Raw genomic sequence first — 27,414 nt, forward strand, 5'->3', positions numbered from 1 at the left:
GCTAGATAGAAGCGATGATCTGTTGAATGATGAAATGAATCTTACCCAAATCCTCACTGAAGATATGAAAAGTCTTCAGTCTAGATTTGATAATCTTCAAGATCGTCATGATACACTCCTCGCTGATCATGAGAAACTTTCCTATGAATTTCTTCAAAGGAAGCTTGATCTAGAGAAGTTGAGGATTTCTCATGATGATCTTCGTATGGAAAATGATTCATTACTAGCTCAACAGATCAGCGCTGCTCAAGCTGAATTCATTCCTCCATGTCTTAAATGCATTGAACGTGAAACTGCTAATTCTTCACCAGAATCATCAAATGATTCAATTGCTACAAATTCTTCAACTACTCCAGTAGTGTCAAATTCCTCACTTGAGGAAAACACAAATGTCAGTGATGAAAATGGAGGGCTGAAGGAATTTTATGTGACAAACATATACAAAAGTCTCAAAGGACATCAAACCCTTTGTGATGTGCTCAAAAAGCAGATCTTGAACAGGAACCCGAGGAAAGAAGGAATTGCCTTTGAGAGGAAATTGAATGCTGATGGATCTTATTGGAAACCTAAGCACTATCCCAAAACCTCATGGGTTGTTGCTACTGGGCCTCCTTTTGATCCATCCAATCTAACAGGCTTTTCATGTGAATTATCCTATTCCTCAGATGAGTCATTTGACTCCAACTATAAACTGTTCAAAAATCAATCTGGTGAAGTATTTGCTCGATATGTTGGAACTAACTGCAGGAATGGCCCTCCCGTGAGTAAAATCTGGGTTCCCAAAATTTGTCTTGAAAATCTTCAGGTGAATGTCCTCATGACACCACCGATGAAGAATTTGAACCCTAGATCAAATTCCTCTGGAGGACCAAAGTCTTCAAGAGGATCAAAATCCTCAACTGGTCAAAACTATGCTCGTACCCGTGCTAATGCTTCTAACATGCAGGGAAACTATAAGGAATATGAATATGAGCGTTATTCTTCAAATCATTATGTTCATAAATCCTCAAACCAGTTCTCTGCATATTCATATGAGTACTTTAACCCCCCTACTGTTAAGAGAAGTGCATTAGCTTCAATTCCCCCTTTCTCATATGGTGCTCGCAGGATGATGAGTGCTTTACCACCCCTTCAGATGTGGGTGGTGAAGAAATTTAACTAATCACTTCTGCAGGTCAGGTCTCCAGATGAAAATCATCATCTGAAGAATTTGCTAGAGAGATGAGGAGAATGCTTGATAGGACGCAAGCTAATATTGATGAGATAGAAATATTTCACAAGTCCTTATAATTTTGTTATGATGAAATTCCTATGTGATGAAATTGAAATCATATTCTTCAAGTCTGAAGCATATGAGATGGTAAGCTGTACTAATTCATCTGCAGGATGACAAACCCAAGAGTACTGAGTGGGTTCTTGATAGTGGCTGCACACATCACATGTGTCGGGACCCCGATCCTAGGTCATAGGAATCCAACATGTAACACATCGCATCTCTTTGCGGTCTCACGCACGGTTATCCCCACGGCTGCAGCCTTACCTTAGCCGGGACTGTTTGCGCTTTCTGACTCGCGTATGCAATTGTGTCGCTAGCAATCCAGTGACAGAGAACCCAGATCGACATGTCTAGTCATAAACCAAAGCGGCAGTTCCACACAGGGACATGCATACATGACCCAGCAAAGCAGGTGTCGGTCACCAACGAATGTAGACGAGTCGTAGCAAGCTATAGGGACTCCATTACATCGCGTGACATTTCCCCAAAGGGGACAGACACAAGAGCTAAGAAGGACACATGCCGGTCAACCAATGTGTCCGGAGCAGTAGCGAACTACCATGGCTCGTTGGATCACAAAGGGGCATTTCCCTGTAAGGAATGCTGCTAAAGCCTACGGCTAGGTAATCAAACCCCATACATATCAAGTATGACACACATACGCATGGCATACAAATATGTATAGATACATCGATGGCATCACAACATAACCATAAACATACAAGCTTTATTTAAAAGGCTCGAAAGAGCCTCACACATAATATTACACAGTAGGGGTCTCACGACCCATCATAACAGTCACTCAAGTTAGAAGCCAGCGGAAGTAGATAAACCGTCTGAGTACAGACAAATGAAACTAAAAGGCACATGGCGTGACTATACTACAGACCCAACCTAGGGCCACATCGTAGCTGGGATACAAGCTACTCGTCGTTGTCTATGTCTATGAAGAACCGTCCATTAGGGTCATTAACAACCTCTGCAACAAATATTAAGCAAACATGAGTACGGAGGTACCCAGCAAGACTTTAGGATAACTATCTACTCATGCAATGTATCAATAAGGAATTGTGGGGTTTCGTGCGGAAAGCTAGCATTTGACTCGTGGCTAGACAACTTGCATTTTAAAATAATTTTTGACAACTTGATTTCTTGCACACGAGTCCACTAACACCACAACAATACTCCATCGTGGAATCATTCCGTCTCCATACGGAAATGCCGTCCACGACACTCACGCTTATCTTGACAATTTAATGAGAAGCCATTGAAGTTATCTATGAACAACATATGTCTCCAAGTAGTCCATATCCGCGGACGCGGCTATTCGAATAAATCATAACCCTGCAGGGGTGTACTTCTTCACACACGCTCTCGCCACTTATCGCCATGTGCACGTCATGCACCTCGGCAACCTTCAAGCGGAAGCCGAGCGAGGGAGTCGGCCACGACCGTTAACCACATTAATACTTAGTCCAGGTCTATCGCCTATCTGAGGGTAGCCGCACGGAAGTTCGGCCGAGGTTTCCGCCACGGCCCCAAACGATGCGCGGAGCGTTCCCAAGCCCACCATCCGGGTGCCACTTGATACACCATGCCACTGCCTACCGCATCACAGCCCACCTCTCAGGTTAGCGCTATGCACGGCCTCCAGCATGACTATAAACAACAGAAACTACTTGCAACTCCTGGACCGAGTACTAAGCGATTAATAAGTCGAGCGGGGTCATATTTCAGGACCCAGCATGTGGTAGTATCTCATCTTGGATTACGCGGGGTCATACACGGAACTCTGTTCCTAAGGACGGTTCCAATGAAACAACCCGCCATGTACTCCTACATAGCCTTTCACCGGTACCTTTACCAACTCAGATTCAACACACAACCTTTACTTACTAAACACATTCTCACAATTCTGTTCATCTCCCAGATGACAGACCATACACAACTCTAAGCATAGCATGCATAGCAGAATAAGGCACATCATGGCTCAAGCAACTACCAGGTATGCTAGGTTGCAAGGTTCAGCTATTTACTGTGACAAGGACATGTCATGCAAAGGAAGTGGGTTCAACTAACATGGCAAAAGCATTTGAAGCAATTGATCCTAATGCAATAAGTAAGTGCAGGAGCGAGAACATGGGATTTATCGGGATGATCAAAATGGTTGCTTGCCTTGTTGCTTAGAGGAGGGACAATATCCGTCAGTCGGATATTCAGTGGAATCCGGAGGAGCGGAGCCAACCGAAAGAAATGACAACAATCAATAACAATCATATGCAACAAGATGATGCATGAGCATGGCATGAGGATGCAAGGTGGTATGCTAATACAGCTAACATTTATTAGGTTTGAAGTTGATTTGAATCAGATTCAAATATCACTTCAAACGAGGTATTCTCGAATACCATTTTAATTGATTCGACCTGATGCTAAGATCAACTTGTTTTTAACATGCATGGAAATGATATGGTAAGTCGCTGGTTGTGATTGAACAATGTTTGATCATAGCAATTTAAGTGGAATTCAAATGATTTTCAAATTCCATCTCCATAGCATTTATAAAATTTAACTTATTCATTATTCTACATGTTTGGTCCAGTAACATTTTCAAAGATGTTTTAAAATGACCTATTCAGATTGCTTGGATTTTTCTGATACTTTTTCATATATAAATTATTTTCATTGGAGTTACAGATTGATTTCTATGATTTTTAGAAGTTTTGGCATTTTTTGGAATTGTTTTAAATCAGAAATCCACTTATTGTGTCAGCATGGCATCAGCAGGTCCAACTGGCCGTTGAAAGTCAAACCTGACTAGTGGGACCCACTGGTCAGTGACTCTAGTCAATTTTAGATTAGTTTTAAACTTAATTAGTTAATTAACAACACTGGACCCACATGTCAGTGACTTATTACTTTAATTGGTTTTATTTTTATTAATCCAAAACATCCAGAGGCTGGCCCCACGCGTCAGTGGTTCAGGTCGGCTGAGATCCACCGGCGGCGAGGTCGTCCTTGCCGGCGGTGAGCCTCCGACGACCACCAGTACGGCGGTGGGACTCGGAAACGGCGCACAGGCGGCCAAACTCTGCGTGGAGTGCACCAGAGGAACGACACGACTCCTGCATGATCAGTTTTGCACTTAGCCGGGGCTGATCTGGCCGGAGATGACGCCGGCGACGAGCTTGGCGGTGGCCAAAGTTCGGGCGTCATCGGGGTCATCGAAACGGAGGGAGCTATGCACGGGACTGAGCTCCTACGGCATCGACGCGACGGCCTAAAGCTGCTGGTGGCCTCAGAAGGACGAGCTGTTCACCGATGGGCTACGGCGACGAGCTCCCGCGACGGATCTCGTCGGGCTCCGGTGAAATCAGGGCTAGAGGAAGGGATCGGAGGGGGAAACTTGGGGGAAAGCTGCGCAAGCTCACGGGGAGTGCAATGGTGGCTCTAGCTTGCTCGGGGACGGTCTGGAGAGGGAGAACGCCGGCGATGTACTTCGGTGACCCGAGGAAGAAGACGACTGCGACTTGTCGTTTCACTGGGTCTCGGCGTCGGGCTCGTGGCTAGGAAGCTTCAGGGATTTGCGGTGGTTCTATTGCGTGGCTTAGGAGGGAAAGAGGTAGGCTAGAACGACGGCGAGCTCGAGCTCTGCTCGGGCTCCAATGGCGGCAGTGGGGAACGAAGCAGAGGGGGAGAATGAGGAGAGGATGAGCTCGGGCACGCCTCGGGAGGGTTATCCCCTCGCGTGCCAGCGCAAAGCGGCGGCCAGGCAGGCACACAAGTGCGTGGCCGCGCCAGAGTACGCGGCGGCCACCTCCTGCTGCCCACTGGCGGGGGAGGAAGACGACAGGGAAGAAGCTGGGCCGGGCCAGGTGAGCGACACGTAAGTGTTTCTTCCTTTTTTTCTGTTTTGTTTTCTGTTTTACTAACTATTTTGGTTTGCTATTTATTTCCGCTCCAAAATAGTTTACCAAAAATATTTTGAAGACACCAGAATATTTGTTGGAATATATCCAACCATTCCTGAAGTTTTCAGCATTTTTTGAAAACTTAAAGTTTTTGAATTCAAATTTAAACTTGAATCCATTAGCTTTTTGCATTTATATAAAATGTCAAATGTGCTATGAAAATAGTTTTCTTCACTGCTTACTTGCTTCCATGAATTATCAGAAAAGTTGAACTTTTCTTGAGGCCATTTTGGGTTCATTGATTTGAACAAGTTTATAATTTCTTTGAATTTGAGAAGTGGCTAGGATTTTTTGAGTTTTGCTGCACCACTTGCTTTGATATTGTTCCAATTTCCTTTGATGAAATGCAAAGAAGATATGAGCACTATGCTATACTTGATTAGGGTTCCAGGGATGTGACAACTCACCCCCCACTCAAAAGAATCTCGTCCCGAGATTTAGAAGTCGTCGGGAATAACGCAGGATACTCAAGTCGGAGACGATCCTCTCTTTCCCAAGTGGCATCCTTCTCAGAATGATTTGACCATTGAACTTTAAGAAACTTGAGGTTTCGACATCGAGTGGTACGCTCAGCTTGATCAAGAATACCCATGGGGTATTCTCGGTATGAAAGGTTATCTTGGAGATCAAGCATTTCGTGGTCCACTTCACGGATAGGATCTGAAAAGCAACGCCTGAGTTGCGAGACGTGGAAGACATCATGAACCTTGGAAAGATGCAGAGGAAGTTCCAACTGGTAGGCAACTTCTCCTCGTTTGGCAAGAATGCGAAAAGGACCTATGTAACGAGGAGCCAACTTGCCCTTGATACCGAATCGATGGGTACCCTACAAAGGTGTAACCCGAAGGTAAGCCTTCTCGTCAACTTCAAAGTTCACAGCCTTATGATGATGATCATATTGGCTCTTTTGACGAGACAGGGCAGTTTTCAATTTTTCACGAATAATGCGAACCTGCTCTTCTGCATCCTGGATCATATCCGGGCCAAAGAGTTGCCTCTCTCCGGTTTCTGACAAATCAAGAGGTGTTCGACATCTTCGCCCATAGAGAACTCCAAAAGGGGATTTCCCCAAGCTTGATTGATAACTATTGTTATAAGCAAATTCGGCGAATGGAAGGCACTTCTCCCAATTCATACCGAACGATATAACACAAGCTCGGAGCATATCTTCTAGGATTTGATTCACTCTTTCTACTTGACCACTTGACTGAGGATGGAAGGCAGTGCTAAAAGATAAGTGAGTCTCCATAGCATTCTGAAAACTTTCCCAGAAGCGAGAAGTAAAGATACTCCCACGGTCTGAGTTAATCTCCAGGGGAACACCATGAAGAGAGACTATTCGAGAGACATATAACTCTGCTAGCTGGCTAGCTGTTATAGTCTCATGAACTGGAAGAAAATGAGCTACTTTGGAGAGACGGTCAATGACCACAAAGATAGCATTATTTCCTTTCTTTGTCTTGGAAAATCCGGTAATGAAATCCATACTAACTTTATCGCATTTCCATTCAGGAATAGCTAAAGGTTGAAGGGTGCCAGCAGGCCGTTGATGTTCTGCCTTAACTCGACGACAAACATCGCAGTTAGCAACGAACTCAACAATTTCTCTCTTCATCCTAGTCCACCAAAACCTCTGGCGTAGGTCCTGATACATCTTAGTGCTTCCGGGATGAATGGTGAGAGGAGAATCATGATCCTCCTTAAGGATTAACTGCCTTAGATGTGGGTTCTTAGGAACCACTAGATGGTTCTGGAAGAACACAACACCTTGATCATTCATGGAGAATTCATTAGCGTTTCCGCTAATAGTATTCTCCTTGATCCGTGATATCCCCTTATCACGCTTTTGGCCAGCTATAATTTGATCCCTAAGGGTAGGCTTCGCCACCAGGGTAGAAAGGAATCCTTGAGGAACAATATGAAGATTCAACTTCTGAAATTCCTCATAGAGATGTGCTTGACCTTGTTGTAGCATCAAGTTGTTACAATAAGATTTATGACTTAGTGCATCAGCCATAACATTGGCCTTTCCCGGGATGTAAGTTATCCCTAAGTCGTAATCCGAGATCAACTCAACCAACCGTCTTTGCCTGAGATTCAAATCCGGCTGGGTGAAGATATATTTCAGACTTTGGTGATCAGTGAATATTTCGCAACGATTACCCAGAAGGTAATGTCGCCAGGTTTTTAGTGCATGGACTACAGCTGCAAGCTCAAGATCATGTGTGGGATAATTATCCTCATGTGGACGCAACTGTCGAGATGCGTATGCAATCACATGACGATCTTGCATGAGAATGCAACCTAATCCTTGCCGCGAGGCGTCGCAACAGATAACAAAGTCCTTAGAAAAATCTGGTGGTAGCAACACAGGTGCAGAAGTCAGGCGTCTTTTCAGTTCCTGAAAACTATGCTCACACTGTGGTGTCCACGCGAACCTTTTATCCTTCTTGAGGAGTTCAGTTAGAGGCTTTGCAACCTTGGAGAAATTCTCGATAAAGCGGCGACAATAGCTCGCTAGACCAAGAAAACTCCTAACTTGGTTAACCGATTCAGGTTGAGTCCAATCATGGACGGCTTGAACTCTCTCGGGATTGACAGCAATACCCTTACCAGAGATTACATGACCTAGATAGGTCACTTGTGGTAACCAAAATTCACATTTTGAAAACTTGGCATAAAGGCGATGCTCTCGAAGTTTCATCAATACCAGCCTTAGATGCTCGGCATGTTCCCGTCCGTTCTTCGAGTAGATGAGAATATCATCGAGGTATACCACGACGAATTTATCCATATACTCCATGAAGATTGAATTCATCAGACGAGAGAAGGTGGCTGGGGCATTGGTTAAACCGAAGGACATGACGGTGTACTCGTATTGGCCATAACGAGTAACAAAAGCCGTTTTTGGAATGTGCCCGTTCTTGATCTTGATTTGATGGTATCCCAACCTCAAATCCATTTTTCAGAAGATTGAGGATCCAGCGAGCTGATCATACAGGTCGTTGATCCTGGGGAGCGGATACTTGTTCTTTATGGTGACCATATTAACTGGTCGGTAATCTACAACCATCCGATCCGTTCCATCTTTCTTCTTGACGAAGAGGACGGGGCAAGCCCAAGGAGAAGAGCTAGGACGAATGAAACCTTTATTCAAGGCCTCATCTAGTTGCTTCTTAAGTTCGGCTAGCTCCAGGGGTGCCATCTTATATGGTCTTCTGGCTATTGGAACAGTTCCCGGAACAAGATCTATTACGAACTCTACATCTCTGTCAGGTGGAATTCCTGGCAGTTCCTGTGGAAAAACATCCGAGAAGTCACGGACTACCGGAATGTCTTCAAGTTCCGGAAGGGGGTTGGCATTGAGGGAATAGAGTTGGCATTTGGCAACTCGAGTAGAGACATTGACTATCTCACCCGAGGGATGGGTAAGCTGAACATTTCTAGAATGAGTATCAATCTTGGCATAGTGAGCTGACATCCAGTCCATACCCAAGATGATATTAATATCCGAAGATTTCAGGGCTATCAATGAGGCTAGAAAAACTAGCCTGTCTACTAGAATTTCATTGTCATAGGTTATCCTAGAGGTTTGCCACTTACTACCAGGAGTTTGGACAACCAATGGAATTGGCATATCACAGAAAGACATGTTTTGCAACTGTGCATAACTTTCTGAAATGAAAGAATGAGAAGACCTAGTGTCAAAAAGAAAAGACGATGGGTGATGATTAACAAGAAGCGTACCCAGTATGACGTCGGGATCCTCTGCAGCTTCTTCTGCTGAGACATAGTTCACACGGCCACGCGCAGGAGTTGGCTTCACATAGTAAGCTTTGCTCGACATGCCTTACCCGACGGACTTTCCGGGTTGCTTGGCACCCACATTCTAAGGACACTCACGGGAATAGTTCCCTGGTTCTCCACACTTGTAGCATATCACTTGGTTGGCACGTGGTGCAGCATTGCTAGCTGGACCACCATAGGTTTTTGCTGGAGGGTTGGTCTGGTTCGTTTGAGGCGCCACATAGGATGGCCTCGGAGTGTATCTTGGCGGCAGAGAACTGTTTGGAACCCACAACCTGCGTTTTGGAAACGCGGAACCAGATGACAAGCCAAAGTCACGGGAGTGCTTCTTTGTGGATTCGAAGTCGGTATGACCAGTCTCGGCACTGATCGCCTTGTTGACCAGGGCTTGGAAGCTTGTACACTCGTGGAGGCGCAAATCACGACGAAACTCAGGGCTCAGACCCTTACGGTATCTTGCTTGCTTCTTGGCATCAGTAGACACCTCCTCCATTGCTTAGCGGGCGAGGTTACCGAACTCGCGGCTATAGGCATCCACGGTCAACTTGCCCTGGGTGAATGAACATAACTCCTCTCTCTTTTTGTCCATCACGCCCTATGGAATATGGTGCAGACAAAATACTGCACTAAAGTCTGCCCACGTGGCTGTTGGTTCAGCAGGACGCATAGCCTCAAATTTCTCCCACCATAGATTGGCGGGTCCTTCCAGAAAATACGCCGCAAAGGTCACCTTGTCGGCCTCAGAAACATTCGCAGAGCGAATCTTACGTGAAATACTGCACGACCAATCATCAGCGTCGAGGGGATCGACGGAGTGATGGAACTTTAGAGGATTCAGCTTCACAAAGTCATTGAGGGACACCGCAGCATTCCTATGCCGACGAGCCGTATTCTGCTCAATACGCTCTAACAGTCGGTTGGTCTCCCTTTTGTTTCTCTCTGCCTCAAGCATCACTTCCGCCAGAGAGGGCGGGTGAGGCAGGTCTTCCTGCGACGCTTGACTACCCTCGCCTTGCTCATGAGCAGGGGCACGGTTCAACCTGGTGAACACCATCCTGACAAACAAACTCACAGCTTAGACCAATATCATCATCAATACTGGCTTTGGATTAAGAATGCAGTGAACACATGGAATGCGGAATTGAATATCCGAACAACATGGTAACAAGCAACTGCTATATATAAACCATGGTTCATACACACCCTTACATAGTTCAGTACAACCTTAACCGAAGAGCAAACTACTGAAATTATGAAACTACTCATCAGAGGCTTACAAACTTTCTATACATTATTTATTACGCCTCCGGAATTCATTCCACATCACAAGCATACTTCACAAGTCACACAGGACTGTGAACGTACAACTACTACCATACTATCCTTCCACTCACAGCTCAGGCATCCGCATAGAACATCTCATAAAGATTGCCTCCATGGCCTGGAAGGTCAACCTCCGGATCAGGAAATACCCTAGCCTGAGATCCCTGGGACCCGTAAGGACACGGATGTGGCCTTGGCCCCCTGACTGGTGGTAGTAGGGGTCCCCGAAGAGGGGTGACTCCTCCTATAGCGGGCCAGTCAACATGGGCCGGAAGATGGGTTCTAACAGGGTTCAGTATCTCCATATCTCCATACCCTATCTGGACTACCGGTGCCAGCTGCGTCAAAGCTGTCCACAGACGGGCACGTGTAGCATAAAGCTCCATGCGGAGGGCACGAGCATCCCTGTCTCTGTTCTCTAGCATCTCAGCAGTGGACTGCAATAGCGGATCCTCCATAGAGGAATAAAAATAGACCCCACTAAGGTATCCCTCTTCACCTGGCTGAGAGGCAGGAACATAGCAGAACTCTGAGTTCTGCAGCAGTGCATGTCTCGCCCTCATAATGGTTAGCATTGAATAGGCAGCATCTTGTACTGCCATGTCAACAGTGACTCCCAATCCATAGGACCAATGGATTGGCTCCTCAGCTCCAGGGTAGTCTAGAAATACCCTAACAGTGCAGATATACTGGCTCTAGTTGAAGTCTCGGTACTGTTCCTCCACTGTGTACTCTGGGTACCAGCGGTAACCGCACACCGACATCACCCTGACCAGCATGGTCGTATGACCCGGCACATCAATGCACCTGGTCAGACGAACCACCTGACGAGAAGGACGGCCAGGCATCTAAAAATAGAGAGTAATGCAAAAGCATTAGAGCTCTGAATGCAAAATTGGGCAGCATAACGGCTGTAAATGCTCAAAAACAATTTAGAGACAACCCCAAAATAGGATAGCGTAACCACTCAACTATCAAGTTCAATTCTCTGATCATCAAACATACTTCCTTTTCCTAGGAATAAAAGAAACCCAAAATAACTCTCGACCCGTAGTCTTATAAACTACCGATCAGAAACACGAGCCTAGAAGAAGATGAGTAACCTAGTCCTTAATTCCCGCAGAAAAGACAAGGATGACCAGAATAGAATAACTTGAGAAGAAAACAAAAGTCTTACGTTCCCTTCCACAAACAATTCCCTTATATATAACTAAAGCAATTCTAGACTCAACTTCGACCAGTTTGGCTTAGTAATCCTACAGTCAGTCAGGCTCTGATACCAACGCTGTCGGGACACCGATCCTAGGTCATAGGAATCCAGCCTGTAACACATCGCATCTCTTTGCGGTCTCACGCACGGTTATCCCCACGGCTGCAGCCTTACCTTAGCCGGGACCGTTTGTGCCTTTTGACTCGCGTATGCAATTGTGTCGCTAGCAATCCAGTGATAGAGAACCCGGATCGACATGTCTAGTCATAAACCAAAGCGGCAGTTCCACAAAGGGACATGCATACATGACCCAACAAAGCAGATGTCGGTCACCAGCGAATGCAGACGAGTCGTAGCAAGCTACAGGACTCCATTACATCGCGTGACATTTCCCCAAAGGGGACAGACACAGCAGCTAAGAAGGACACATGCCGGTCAACCAATGTATCCACAGCAGTAGCGAACTACCATGGCTCGTTGGATCACAAAGGGGCATTTCCCTGTAAGGAATGCTGCTAAAGCCTACGGCTAGGTAATCGAACCCCATACATATCAAGTATGACACACATACGCATGGCATACTAATATGTATAGATACATCGATGGCATCACAACATAACCATGAACATACCAGCTTTATTTAAAAGGCTCGGAAGAGCCTCACACATAATGTTACACAGTAGGGATCTCACGACCCATCATAACAGTCACTCAAGTTACAAGCCAGCGGAAGTAGATAAACTGTCTGAGTACAGACAGATGAAACTAAAAGGCACATGGCCTGACTATACTACTGATCCACCCTAGGGCCAGATCGTAGCTGGGATACCAGCTACTCATCGTCGTCGATGTCTATGAAGAACCCTCCATTATCTTGACAATTTTATGAGCTACCATTGAAGTTATCTATGAACAACATATGTCTCCAAGTAGTCCATATCCGCGGACGCGGCTATTCGAATAGATCATAACCATGCAGGTGTGTACTTCTTCACACACGCTCTCGCCACTTATCGCCATGTGCACGTCATGCACCTCGGCAACCTTCAAGCAGAAGCCGAGCAAGGGAGTCGGCCACGACCGTTAACCACATTAATACTTAGTCCATGTCTATCGCCTATCTCAGGGTAGCCGCACGGAAGTTCGGCCGAGGTTTCCGCCACGGCCCCAAACGATGTGCGCAGCGTTCCCAAGCCCACCATCCGGGTGCCACTTGATACACCATGCCATTGCCTACCGCATCACAGCCCACCTCTCAGGTTAGCGCTATGCACGGCCTCCAGCATGACTATAAACAACAGAAACTACTTGCAACTCCTGGACCGAGTACTAAGCGATTAATAAGTCGAGCGGGGTCATATTTCAGGACCCAGCATGTGGTAGTATCTCATCTTGGATTACATACACGGAACTCAGTTCGTAAGGACGGTTCCAATGAAACAACCCGCCATGTACTCCTACATAGCCTTTCACCGATACCTTTACCAACTCAGATTCAACACACAACCTTTACTTACTGAACACATCCTCACAATTCTGTTCATCTCCCAGATGACAGACCATACACAACTCTAAGCATAGCATGCATAGAAGGATATGGCACATCATGGCTCAAGAAACTACCAGGTATGCTAGGTTGCAAGGTCTATTTACTGTGACAAGGACAGGTCATGCAAAGGAAGTGGGTTCAACTAACGTGGCAAAAGCATTTGAAGCAATCGATCCTAATGCAATAAGTAAGTGCAGGAGCGAGAACATGGGATTTATCGGGATGATCAAAATGGTTGCTTGCCTTGTTGCTCAGAGGAGGGACAATATCCGTCAGTCGGATATTCAGTGGAATCCGGAGGAGCGGAGCCTACTGAAAGAAATGACAACAATCAATAACAATCATATGCAACAAGATGATGCATGAGCATGGCATGAGGATGCAAGGGGGTATGCTAATATAGCTAACATTTATTAGGTTTGAAGTTGATTTGAATCAGATTCAAATATCACTTCAAACGAGGTATTCTCGAATAACATTTTAATTGATTCGACCTGATGCTTAGATCAACTTGTTTTTAACATGCATGGAAATGATATGGTAAGTTGCTGGTTGTGATTGAACAATGTTTGATCATAGCAATTGAAGTGGAATTCAAATGATTTTCAAATTCCATCTCCATAGCATTTGTAAAATCTAACTTATTCATTATTCTACATGTTTGGTGCAGTAACATTTTCAAACATGTTTGGAAATGACATATTCAGATTCCTTGGATTTTTCTGATACTTTTTCATATATAAATTATTTTCATTGGAGTTATAGATTGATTTCTATGATTTTTAGAAGTTTTGGCATTTTTCTGGAATTCGTTTAAATCAGAAATCCACTTATTGCGTCAGCATGGCATCAGCAGGTCCAACTGGCCGTCGAAAGTCAATCCTGACCAGTCGGACCCACTGGTCAGTGACTCTGGTCAGTTTTAGATTAGTTTTAAACTTAATTAGTTAATTAACAGCACTGGACCCACATGCCAGTGACTTATTAGTTTAATTGATTTTATTTTTATTAATCCAAAACATCCAGAGGCTGGCCCCACGCGTCAGTGGCTCAGGCCGGCTGAGATCCACCGGCGGCGAGGTCGTCCTCGCCAGCGGTGAGCCTCCGACGACGACTAGTACGGCGGTGAGGCTCGGAAACGGCGCATAGGCGGCCAAACTCTGCGCGGAGTGCACCAGAGGAACGACACGACTCCCGCAGGTTCATTTTTGCACTTAGCCGTGGCTGATCTGGCCGGAGATGACACCGGTGACGAGCTTGGCGGCGTCCAAAGTTCGGGCGTCATCGGGGTCATCGAAACAGAGGGAGCTACGCACGAGACTGAGCTCCTACGACATCTACGCGACGGCCTGAAGCTGCTGGTGGCCTCAGAAGGACGAGCTGTTCACCAGAGGGCTAACGGCGACGAGCTCCCGCGGCGGATCTCGTCGGGCTCCGGTGAAATCAAGGCTAGAGGAAGGGATCGAAGGGGGAAACTTGGGGGAAAGCTACGCAAGCTCACGGGGAGTGCAGTGGTGGCGCTAGCTTGCTCGGGGACGGCCTGGAGAGGGAGAACACCGGCGATGAACTTCGGTGACCCGAGGAAGAAGACGACTGCGACTCGTCGTTTCACTGCGTCTCGGCGTCAGGCTCGTGGCTAGGAAGCTTCAGGGAGCTGCGGCGGTTCTATTGCACGGCTTAGGAGGGAAAGAGGTAGGCTAGAACAAGGCGAGCTCGAGCTCTGCTCGGGCTCCAATGGCGGCAGGGGGGAAGGAAGCAGAGGGGGAGAATGAGGAGAGGATGAGCTCGGGCACGCCTCGAGAGGGTTATCCCCTCACGTGCCAGCGCAAAGTGGCGACCAGGCAGGCGCACACGTGCGTGGCCGCGCCGGAGTACGCGGCGGCCACCTCCTGCTGCCCACTGGCGGGGGAGGAAGACGACAGGGAAGAAGCTGGGCCGAGCCAGGTGAGCGACAAGTAAGTGTTTCTTCCTTTTTTTGTGTTTTGTTTTCTGTTTTACTAACTATTTTGGTTTGCTATTTATTTCAGCTCCAAAATAGTTTACCAAAAATATTTTGAACACACGAGAATATTTGTTGGAATATATCCAACCATTCCTGAAGTTTTTAGCATTTTTGAAAACTTAAAGTTTTTGAATTCAAATTTAAACTTGAATCCAGTAGCTTTTTGCATTTAAATAAAATGCCAAATGTGTTATGAAAATAGTTTTCTTCACTGCTTACTTGCTTCCATGAATTATTAGAAAAGTTGAACTTTTCTTGAGGCCATTTTGGGTTCATTGATTTGAACAAGTTTATAATTTCTTTGAATTTGAGAAGTGGCTAGGGTTTTTTGAGTTTTGCTTCACCACTTGCTTTGATATTGTTGCAATTTCCGTTGATGCAATGCAAAGAAGATATGAGCACAATGCTATACTTTATTAGGGTTCCAGGGATGTGACAACATGACTGGTGATAAAAGCTTGCTGATGAATATGCCACTAATTCCATCACCCCTGAAGCAAATCACATATGCTAACAAAGGTAAAAGCAAGGTATCGGGACTTGGCAAAGTGGCTATTTCCAAGGATAGGCATATGGACAAAGTGATGCGTGTTGAATACCTTGGATTTAACCTCATGTCAGTCTCGATGCTTTGTGATCTTCATATGATTGTTATCTTTGGTAGATATAGATGTGTTGTCATCATGGAATCTGACAGATCCAAAGTCTTCGAAGGTGTCACAAAATGGGATTTGTACATTGTTGATTTCTCTACAGGTCCTCAACAGCCACTTGCTTACTAGCAAAAGCCTCAGAAGGGTGGCTGTGGCATCGAAGACTCGGTCATGCAGGCATGAGGAATTTGCACACGCTCGCGAAGAAGAAGCATGTCATTGGCATCAAATCGGTCAAATTCCTCATGGATCACCTCTGCGGTGCCTGTGAATCTGGGAAAATGACCAGATCCAAGCATCCCTCGAAGACTATCATGACCACTACTCGTCCATTTGAATTGCTTCACATGGATCTATTTGGACCTACTCATTATGCCACACTAACAAATGCAACATCTTTATATGGCTTCATCATAGTTGATGATTATTCCAGATATACATGGGTGCATATCATTTTATATAAAACTGAAGTGCAGGAAGTCTTCAAACGATTTTCTTCAAGGGCGTCGACGAACTTCAGCATCAAGATCAAACACATCAGGAGTGATAATGAACAAAGTTCAAAAACACTCGTCTTGATAATTATCTTGATGAACTTGGTATTACTCACGAATTGTCTGCCCCTTATACTCCTCAACAGAATGGTGTCGTTGAAAGGAAGAATAGGACTCTGGTTCAGATGGCAAGAACCATGCTTGAAGAATATCAGACTCCTCGACGCTTTTGGCCTAAATCAATCAACACTGCATGCCATATCATCAACAAGGTATATCTTCACAAATTCCTCAAGAAAACCTCATATGAACTCCTCACTGACAAGAAACCCAATGTAAGTTATTTCAAAGTCTTCGGTGCAAAATGTTGGATTAGAAATCCTCACCATAGCTCAAAATTTGCACCTAAGGCACATGAGGGTTTTATGCTCGGTTATGGAAAGGACTCGCACACCTACAGAGTCTTCAACAACTATCACAACAATGTTGTTGAGACTGTAGATGTGCGGTTCGATGAAACTAATGGCTCGCAAAGAGAGCAATTGCCTTCTGATCCAGATAAGCTGTCTCCTGAGGAAGTAATAAAGCTCAAAGCTACTGAAGACATTGTTCCCACTGAGGAAATTGATGAAGAAATCATTCCCATCACTGATGAAAATCAAGAAGATGCTCCTGAGGAAATTGCTCCAGAACCAATTCCTCAGCCGAGACGAAATCCTCAACCAGCTCATCCGAGGATTGCAAATGAAGTAGAACTTGACAAAATCCTCAATGACATCAACACGTCAGGTTCTCTCACTCGCTCAAAATCTTCACACTTAGTTAACTTTTGTGGGAATTTCTCCTTTGTATCTATCACAGAACCTTCAAAAGTTGCTGAGGCTTTTCTGGAACCGGAGTGGGTCCAAGCAATGCAAGACGAACTTCTTCAATTCAAGCTGAATGACTTATGGGAGCTCGTCAAATGACCAGATCCTCGCAAACACAATATCATCGGAACCAAGTGGATTTTCCGAAACAAGCATCATGAGGATGGTCAAGTGGTGAGGAATAAAGCACGACTTGTAGCCCAAGGCTACACACAGGTTGAAGGAATAGATTTCGATGAAACTTTTGCACCTGTTGCTAGACTTGAAGCTATTCGAATACTACTTGCTTATGCTAATCATGATAACATCATCTTATATCAAATGGATGTGAAAAGTTCATTCCTCAATGGTAAGCTTGAGGAAGAAGTATATGTTGCTCAGCCCCCAGGTTTTGAGGATCCACAGAATCCAGACAAAGTCTTCAGACTCAAAAAGGCACTCTATGGTCTCAAGCAAGCCCCTCGGGCATGGTATGATACCTTGAAGGAATTCCTCATGAAGAAAGGCTTCAAACCTGGTTCACTCGATCCAACTCTTTTCACTAAATCCTATGATAATGAGCTATTGTGTGCCAGATATATGTCGATGACATTATGTTTGGCTGTACCGAAAAACGATACAATGATGAATTTGCTTACATGATGAGTGAAGAATATCAGATGTCTATGATGGGGGAGGTGAAATTCTTCTTAGGTCTCCAAATTCATCAACAACGCAATGGAATCTTCATATCACAGGAGAAAGACCTCAAGGATGTTCTGAGGAAATTCGACATGCATGAATGCAAAGGTGCCAAGACTCCAATGCCTACCAACGACCACCTCTGCACTGACGAAAATGGTAAAGAATTCGATCAGCAGGTATAACGCTCTATGATTGGTTCTTTACTGTATTTATGTGCATCTAGGCCAGATATAATGCTTAGTGTTTGCATGTGTGCACGTTTTCAAGCAAAACCGAAGGAATCACACCATAAGGTTGTGAAGCATATTCTTCGGTACTTAGCTCACACACCAATACTAGGATTATGGTACCCCAAGGGCTCAAATCTTCATCTTGTGGGATATTCTGATTCTGACTATGCTGGTGACCGTATGGATCGCAAGTCAACCTCTAGCACATGTCATTTCCTCGGAAGATCACTAGTCTGCTAGTCCTCAAAGAAGCAGAACTCTGTTTCACTCTCCACTGCCGAAGCTGAGTACATTGCTGCTGGTTCATGCTGTGCTCAATTGCTATGGATGAAGCAAACCCTGAACGACTACGGCATCAACATGCAAAATGTGCCTCTCTACTGCGACAATGAGAGTGCAACCAAGATTGCATACAACCCAGTGCAGCACTCGAAGACCAAGCACATCCAGATTCGTCATCATTTTCTTCGGGACCATGTCCTCAAGGGCAATATCCTCATCGACCATGTGAAGAGTGATGATCAACTGGCAGATATCTTCACTAAGCCCTTGGATGAGAAAAGGTTTTGCAAGTTGCGGTGTGAGCTAAATATCTTAGAATCTTCAAATGTTTTGTAAAAACATGTACACATCCTAACACTTATGCAAAATTGATGACTTAGATGTGCAACACATGATGAATCGATTTTCTTCAACTAATGAAGAATATCACTCTGAGTGTGAAGAACTCAACGAAGAAATTGATTTTCAGGGCCCTACGACAATTGTACGCGGCGTCTGTAATCAACATTCTTATATGCTGGGTCACGCCACCGCCCAACGTGAAATTCCTCAAGTTGAATTTCTTCAAAGCTGCATTTCTTCAAAATTTGATTTTCTTCAAAATAGTTGCTCTTCAAAATCGTTTTTCTTCAAAACTAAAATTCATCATCATGACGCTTTATCACAAAATCCTCAAGTCATTCAAATCTTCAAAAACACTTGATGATTTTCGTTTACCTAGATAGACTGTGATTGCAAGTCCTCAGCATCATTCACTTATAGCTATTTCCTTAATTTGATATTTCATCTAAGTGAATGTGATCGGACCCTACTTTCCCTCTATGCTACTCTCACCCAGTCTATTCAATTCTTCATATGCGTTCTACTTGAAACTTTGTTCGAAATCCTCACTGCGTCCTTGTCAGCTGATGATTTTGTAACAAAATCCTCAAATCTTCAAAAATGTTTTTAATACACAGTAACTCAACCCCACTTTCCTCATTCGGATAACCACGATCTCCACTGCTTCTCTCGTGAGCTACACGTGTCCTGCGGAGCCGTAGAGACACGGGCTATTTGGTCTGATATTTTCGCGCCAACAGTTACCGCCTAGTTATAAATATGTCGCCATCTCCCTCGGTAAAATCTTCTTCGTTCCATCGCCCTCCTGCTATAGCAAAGCTCCAAGCCCTAGTGCCACCGCTAGAAGTCTCGACGCCAGCGAAGAAGAGCTTGACTGCCTCGACCTCTCCGTCGTCGAAACCATGCCAGAACCGGACCATCTTCGTCCATCGCCGCCGTAGCCGTCCTCTGCTGTCGAGTTAGGGCGCATTAAACTCGCCCCGAAAGAGCATCTACTGCTACCTCTTCTCTGATCGTCGTGCGCGCCATCTAGGGTAAATAAAAACCCTATTTTTACAGCCAGTTTGATCTACTATTTTACCTTTGAGATGTGAAATCTGTTTTTCCTCAAGAATCCATCACTTTCTTTTCCTCAAACACTGCTGAAAAGGACGTGGATGTCGCCTAGAGGGGGGGGGGGTGAATAGGCGCTTTAAAATAGATAAGGTTAAGGCTTGAACAAATGCGGAATAAACTAACGTTTAATATGTCAAGCACAAAACCTACAAACAACTAGGCTCACCTATGTGCACCAACAACTTATGCTAAGCAAGATAAACAACTAAGTGATAGCAAGATATATTACAATAAGCAATATGTCTATCACAAAGTAAAGTGCATAAGTAAAGGGTTCGGGTAAGAGATAACCGAGGCACGGGGAGACGATGATGTATCCCGAAGTTCACACCCTTGCGGATGCTAATCTCCGTTAGAGCGGTGTGGAGGCACAATGCTCCCCAAGATGCCACTAAGGCCACCGTAATCTCCTCACGCCCTCGCACAATGCAAGATGCCATGATTCCACTAAGGGACCCTTGAGGGCGGTCACCGAACCCGTACAAATGGCAACCCTTGGGGGCGGTCACCGAACCCGTACAAATGGCAACCCTTGGGGGCGGTCACCGAACCCGTACACGTGGCAACCCTTGGGGGCGGTTACCGGTACCCGTACAAATTGCTCGGGGCAATCTCCACAACCTTATTGGAGACCCCGACGCTTCCCGGAGCTTCACACCACAATGATTGAGCTCCGAGACACCACCAAGCTTCTAGGACGCCAAAGCATCCACGAAGAACAATATCTAGGGTACTAAGTACCAAAGGTAGTAAGCTTCTCAAACTTCACTTCCACGTATCACCGTGGATAACTCAAACCGAGGAAACTAATGCAATGGCAAGAACACACGAAGTGGTCAAGTCCCTCACACTCAAATCCCTCCACAACAACAAAAGCTATGGAGAAATATGAGAGGAAGAACAAGGAGCTCACAAAGAACTCCAAGATCAAGATCCAAGGGGTTCCCCTCACAGAGGATAAAGTGATTGGTGGAGATGTGGATCTAGATCTCCTCTCTCTTTTCCCTCAAGAACAAGCAAGAATCATTGGAGGGATTGAGAGTAATCAAGCTCTAAGAATGTCAACAATGGAGATAGAACAAGAGCTCAACGGATGGATAAGACCAAGGGGGAAGAAGACCCCCTTTATATAGTGGTGGAAGGAATCAGACCGTTACCCCCACTTTCTGCCTGAGCTCCAGCGGTACTACCGCTGGCTGCAGCGGTACTACCGCTGGCACTCCAGCGGTACTACCGCTAGCTAGCGGTACTACCGCTGGCACTCCAGCGGTACTACCGCTGGGCCCCTGGTAGTGCAACGGCACTACCACCGCCAAGAAAGTCTTCGCAAAAAGGTCCGTCCACGAACAACCGCTAGGCAGGCGGTACTAAGCTCCTGGAGCGGTACTACCGCTGACCAGGGGCGGTACTACCGCCAGCCAGCGGTACTACCGCTAGGGCCAGCGGTACTACCGCCAACTCCAGCGGTACTACCGCTAGGTCCAGCGGTACTACCGCTCGCCACTGAAACAGCCATAACTTTCGCATACGAGCTCTGAATCGAGCAAACTCAAGCTTGTTGGAAATCTTAAGACCATGCGGTTATGAATATGCCAAAGATATAGAGATGTGAGATCTCTATGAATGAAGAACCGGCAAAAACTCCAACATCGAAAACATCATAGTAGATGCATATGGACTCCGTTTTCGATGAACTCGAGCTTGTCATGAAGATGACCATAAGCTCTAAAACTCACAAAGAGAAACACTAACTAAGAACCAAGAAGTATGATGCAAGGATGCAAATGGTTTGAGCTCTCAACGAGCGATACGATCAAGCTACTCACTTGAGAGCCCCCCTTGATAGAACAACAATCTATCCTAACCAGAAAACCTATCAAGGGCAAACCTATACCTTGCACCTCATCCTCTTGAGCTAGATGATGATGATCTTGGCTTCCTCAAGATGGACCACCTTTCTTGATTGTGTTGGCTTGATGAATACTAGTTGATTGCTCCCCCATACTCACTATGGGTGAGCCACTCTTCAGCATATCTTCACAAGTCCATTGCCACCATAATGGACGGCAAGCTTCAAGCATGCTATCTTCGTGCTGATCCAATTGAACTTGCACGTCGCAATCTTGATGACGATCACAACTTGACGTCATACTCCATGGGTTGTATGAGATCTTCCCTTTGACGCAAGCTCATGGAAACGCACCTAACCCCCACATAGAACTCTCACGAAGACCATGGGTTAGTACACAAACACGTAATGGACAATGCTTACCATACCATGGGATCACTTGATCCCTCTCGGTACATCTTGTACGCTTTGTGTGTTGATCATCTTGGTTTACTCTTTGTCTGAGATCTTGATCAACCATTGATGATGATCACAACTTTACGTCATACTCCATGGGTTGTATGAGATCTTCCTTTTGACGCAAGCCCATGTAAACACACCTAACCCCCACATAGAACTCTCACGAAGATCATGGGTTAGTACACAAACACGTAATGGACAATGCTTACCATACCATGGGATCACTTGATCCCTCTCGGTACATCTTGTACGCTTTGTGTGTTGATCATCTTGATTTACTCTTTGTCTGAGATCTTGATCAACCATGTCTCTCTCTATGACCATTCTTTGGATAATACCTTGGATACCATCTTGGTCATCATATAAACTCCTTGAACCCAACATATGGACTTCAAGAAGTGCCTATGGACAAATCCATACCATGGGATCACTTGATCCCTCTCGGTACATCTTGTAGGCTTTGTGTGTTGATCATCTTGATTTACTCTTTGTCTGAGATCTTGATCAACCATGCGTCTCTATGACCATTCTTTGGATAATACCTTGAATACCATCTTGGTCATCATATAAACTCCTTGAACCCAACAGATGGACTTCGAGAAGTGCCTATGGACAAATCCTATAAATGTAACTTAAGGCAACCATTAGTCCATAGGAATTGTCATCAAGTACCAAAACCACATATGGAGATATATGCTCAATATATGCTCCAACAACTGCCTATCACCAAACTATTGATGAACTTCACTAAGAATCTAAGATTTTCACGAGATTCCTCAGTTGTGTGAATTTTCGGATCTGTACAACTCTGGAACCCAAGAACAGTATTGTTAGACGAATCCCTCAACCACTAGTCAAATTCCTCAACTATAAAAAAAATTCATTTCATCAATTCTGAGAACGCATATGACCTCTCCAAATTCCTCGCAACTATACTCTGGTCACATGTACAAACATGTCAGCTGATGAATCTCTCGGTTCTCATCAAATTAACTCATTTGCAACGTTTCTTGAAGAAAATCTGCAAGTCTCATCAGAATCCTCAAGAGTTCAATCTCATCAGCAAAAGCCTCAGCTGAAGAAAATGGAGGATGAAAGGAAGCAAAAGGGAGGCAAGAAACTCGAGCAGAACACTGCCGCAGATATCCCTGAGGATGTATACCTGGATTACTGCACTCCTGATGAACATGAATCTATGCCCAAGAGAAATATCAGGCTTCAAAAGATAGAACGCCGATGGGCTAAGGAGTGGAAGGAGTACAAATTCGTCACTCCCAAATACGCGAAGAAACTCGCTCTGAAGCCTCCTCGCAAACGGGCTCCACTTGAGGATTATCATGAAGCACACCCCTCAAGCCTCAGACAATTGATGACTATCCTGAGGAAAAGTCTTAACACTTGTGAAAGCTTCAGAAGCAAGCAGAGGCTGCTGTGAGGAAGTTCAATGAAGAATCTGCTGCTGCTGCAACTGCCGCTACTTCCTCTACAGCTGAGACTTCTGGTACGACAATTCCTCAACTGAAGTTTGTACCACCAAATCAAAGTGTCACGCCCAAGATGCGACCCTATCCTCAATCTGGCACGAAGGCCTCGTCAGGGATAGAAGCGTATCTCGTTGTCTCACAAGAATGGATATCGTTAGAAGTACATGTACTGAAAAGAAGAGATATATATAGAATTGGCTTACACTCGCCACAAGCTACATCAGAGTCACATCAATACATTACATAATGATCAAGAGTAAGAGCAGGGTCCGACTACGGATGAAAACAAACGACAAAAGAAGAACGACGTCCATCCTTGCTATCCCAGGCTGCCGGCCTGGAACCCATCCTAGATCGATGAAGAAGAAGAAGAAGAAGCAACTCCAAATGAACAATCAACGCGCTCGCGTCAAGTAACCTTTACCTGTACCTGCAACTGGTGTTGTAGTAATCTGTGAGCCAGAGGGGACTCAGCAATCTCATTTCCAAAGGTATCAAGACTAGCAAAGCTTAATGGGTGAGGCATGGTTAAGTGGTGAGGTTGCAGCAGCGGCTAAGCATATATTTGGTGGCTAAACTTACAAGTACCAGAAATAAGAGGGGGAAGATCTACGCATAGCGGATGTGAACTACTGATTATCAAATGAATGATCCTGAACACCTACCTACATCAGTCATAACCCCACCGTGTCCTCGATCGGAGAAGGAACTCATGAAAGAGACAGTCACGGTTATGCACACAATTGGCAAGTTTTAATTAAGTTAACTTCAAGTTATCTAGAACCCGTGTTAAACAAAGTTTCCATGTTGCCACATAACCGCGGGCACGACTTTCCGAAAAGATTTAACCCTGCAGGGGTGCTCCAACTAGTCCATCAAAAATTACCACAAGCCGCATAGAAATCCTCAATCACGAAGCTCGTGATCTCGACGGATTCCCTAGTGGAAAACCGCAACTCTGAGATTACCCATAGCATCACCGGAATCCCGATGCACAAGATATTCCATCAAAGGTAAAACTAATCCAGCAAAGCTGCCCGGCGTGTCGACGATCCCGATAGGAGCCGCTTATCTCGTTCTCAGGACACGACGGATAAGCACAGCGTACGGTGACCTGATAGAAATCTCCCGAGTTGCCCCGGGTTGGCCCCGCAAACGGCTCTAGTTTTGGACCAGCACCAACAGCACTGCCCCCCTGTATTATGTGAAATTACTCCTCGGGTTCATGACGCCCTATGCTTTCAGTATTATCAAAGTTATTATGTTGGGAAAATGTAGTACCAATGTTGGGCCTTGCCACACCAGCTTTAATCTAAAACGAATTATCAAGGGGGTCCCCATAACAACCCCGAACGTGTTAGGAGCGCTCGTATATGGAACATAACACCGGTAGCCGAAACTGAGGGGCAAAGTTGGAACAAAACACCAGGCTAGAAAGGCCGAGCCTTCCACCTTTTACCAAATATATAGGTGCATTAAATTAAATAGCATTTAATATGGTGATATAACAAGGAACCCATGTTTTCACATGGAAGCAACTGCACCTGCAACTAGCAACACTAACAATATGGTTAAGCAAGCGGTAACATAGCCAATCAGTGGTTTGCTAGGTCGAACAGGTTGAAGGTTATCATCGCATGATTGAGAGGCTGATAGTTAACATGTGGTAGGCAACGAGACATAATCGGTAGAAACGGTAAAAATAGCATGGCAATGATAGTGATGGTATCTGGGGAAATGGTCATCTTGTCTGAGATCCCGCTTGGAAGAAGAATGCCTCCGTGAAGCAGACGAACCAACGTAGTCGAACGGATCCTCACATTTCCGACACGCTTGCGGAACTCTAACGAGACGAAGCAAATGGAAACACGAATCAACACACGATATTCACCACAACACATGCACAACAGGATGCACTACCCAATATGATGTATGGATGCTCGATCGCAACTATGCACTTTCACCAGCCTACAAAGGTAAACAAGTGCCACCTCATCACCAAGTGACACTTCTACTGAACTGTTCAAAACTGGAACCCAGTGCAACCATTGGATTCCTTGGGTGTGCTACCCAAAATCCATATATCATACTGCCCAAGTTACATGCAGAAAAACACCACAAACAGTAAAAGAAAAATAACACAGGATCAAACTACAACATAGTCAAGAACATGAACTGTTCCTGAGCCTGCCCAATTTGGGATATACTAGATCAGGCCATTCCATTTCTGGTATTTTTCCAAATAAGGAGATATCACACAAGTCACAAATATATCACCACTAAAATGTAAACGGACACGGGGCCTACTGGTCATAGTCACCAGTGCCACTAGTGTATGGAAGGTGGGCCCTGGGACCACCTATCAGTGGCACACAGAGCCCACATCACATAAAAGGAAAATATGAGAGAGGTGGGAGTCGAACCCAGCATCTGCCTGGTGGAGTGCACGGTCACCACCAGTGGGCTAGCCACATGCAGCTAAACTACTATGGGAAGATATGCAGACATACCATGCCTAACTACTGAGCCACAACAGGAAATACAAAACAGCAAAGCGGGGCGACATGGGGAATCGAACCCAAGACGCTGCGAAGGAAAATAAGCTCGATGCCACTGCGCTACCGTGGGGGTTCTTGCCTAAGAAGGAAGCAAAACAAAACTAAAAGAAAACATGGGGCGTCGCTGGAGCAGGGAGACGCCGGCGACGACGACGATTGCCAGAGCCACGCACCTGCATGCGCACAAACGGCGCACATCCACGCTACGCGCTACGCCCCTCGCGGCACTACGCAGCAGGCGCTGAATCTAAGCCTATAAGGACACATGCACACAGAGCTGCGACAATTAGCGCATCCTGCCGGTGCAACTCCGGCAGGGCGGCAACCACGCGCAACAACGACGACCTGCTGCAGCGAGGGAAACGGAGGGGGGGGGCAGAGCTGCGCTCACCCAGGGTGCATAGAGAGGGGCTCCCGGGAGGAGATACACGTCGGCGCGACGACGACCTGCTGCAGAGAACTCGCCAGAGAGGAAGAAGAAGCACCATCCACCGAGAAGGTTGGGGCCGTCGTCCTTGGCGTTTGCTGCTCGCGGGAACGGAACCCCATGGGCGCCCGCAAGCTTCTGGTCCAGGAGGGGGAAGGAGAGGGTGTCGGGCTACCACGCATCGGGCACTTCCCCTATCCGGCCATGGTGCGGTGGAGCTCGGGAACTCGCCCCGACGGCGCTAGGAGGGAGAGGAGGAGGGGAAAACGGCGAGGGTTAGGGTTACAGAGGGTCCGGGGGTGCTAAGTATCTCGCACCACCTGCTCGGGGCCATCTGATCTAGGGAAGAAACGATCTATGGTGGTCAGGGGGTTCGTACGTGCTGACGTGATCGAGGAGGAAGAAGCTGCCGCCAGCCAGGCCTGGGCTGATTGCACTCACCTGGGCCTGGTCCTCCCTCTCTCACTAAGAAGGCCTTCCCAATAAAACATTACAGCGAAAATCAAATCATAGGGGCTAAAGGAAAATAGTTTTGGTGGAAACAAAAATATAACTGGGCTTTTAAAATGTTGCCACTGCTTATAAAAATAAGTGGAACATTTTTAGAAGTCCAAAATTATATTCATCTAATTTAAATGGGCTCTGATTTTTAAATAATATAAAAAGGAAAATAAAGTAGAAACCAGAGGGGTTGCCTCCACAAAATGAAAATGATTTTTTTAGGGAAAGATGAACATTTTTTTAAAGGGGAGAAACAAAGCCTTTTAAACCTGCCACAAATTAAGAGAGAGAGAGAGAGAAGGTTTTGCCCTATGGAGCAACTTGTGGG

At 45.6% G+C, this 27,414-nt stretch overlaps 1 pseudogene; it reads right to left on the reverse strand.

The window, feature by feature from the left end:
• The window catches only part of LOC123409029, a 44,590-nt pseudogene extending 17,883 nt beyond the window's left edge, over positions 1-26,707 (reverse strand).
• Between the last annotated feature and the right edge of the window lie 707 nt (positions 26,708-27,414).

This window comes from Hordeum vulgare, chromosome 7H (genome assembly GCF_904849725.1).
Source record: "Hordeum vulgare subsp. vulgare chromosome 7H, MorexV3_pseudomolecules_assembly, whole genome shotgun sequence".
Lineage (NCBI taxonomy): Eukaryota > Viridiplantae > Streptophyta > Magnoliopsida > Poales > Poaceae > Hordeum > Hordeum vulgare.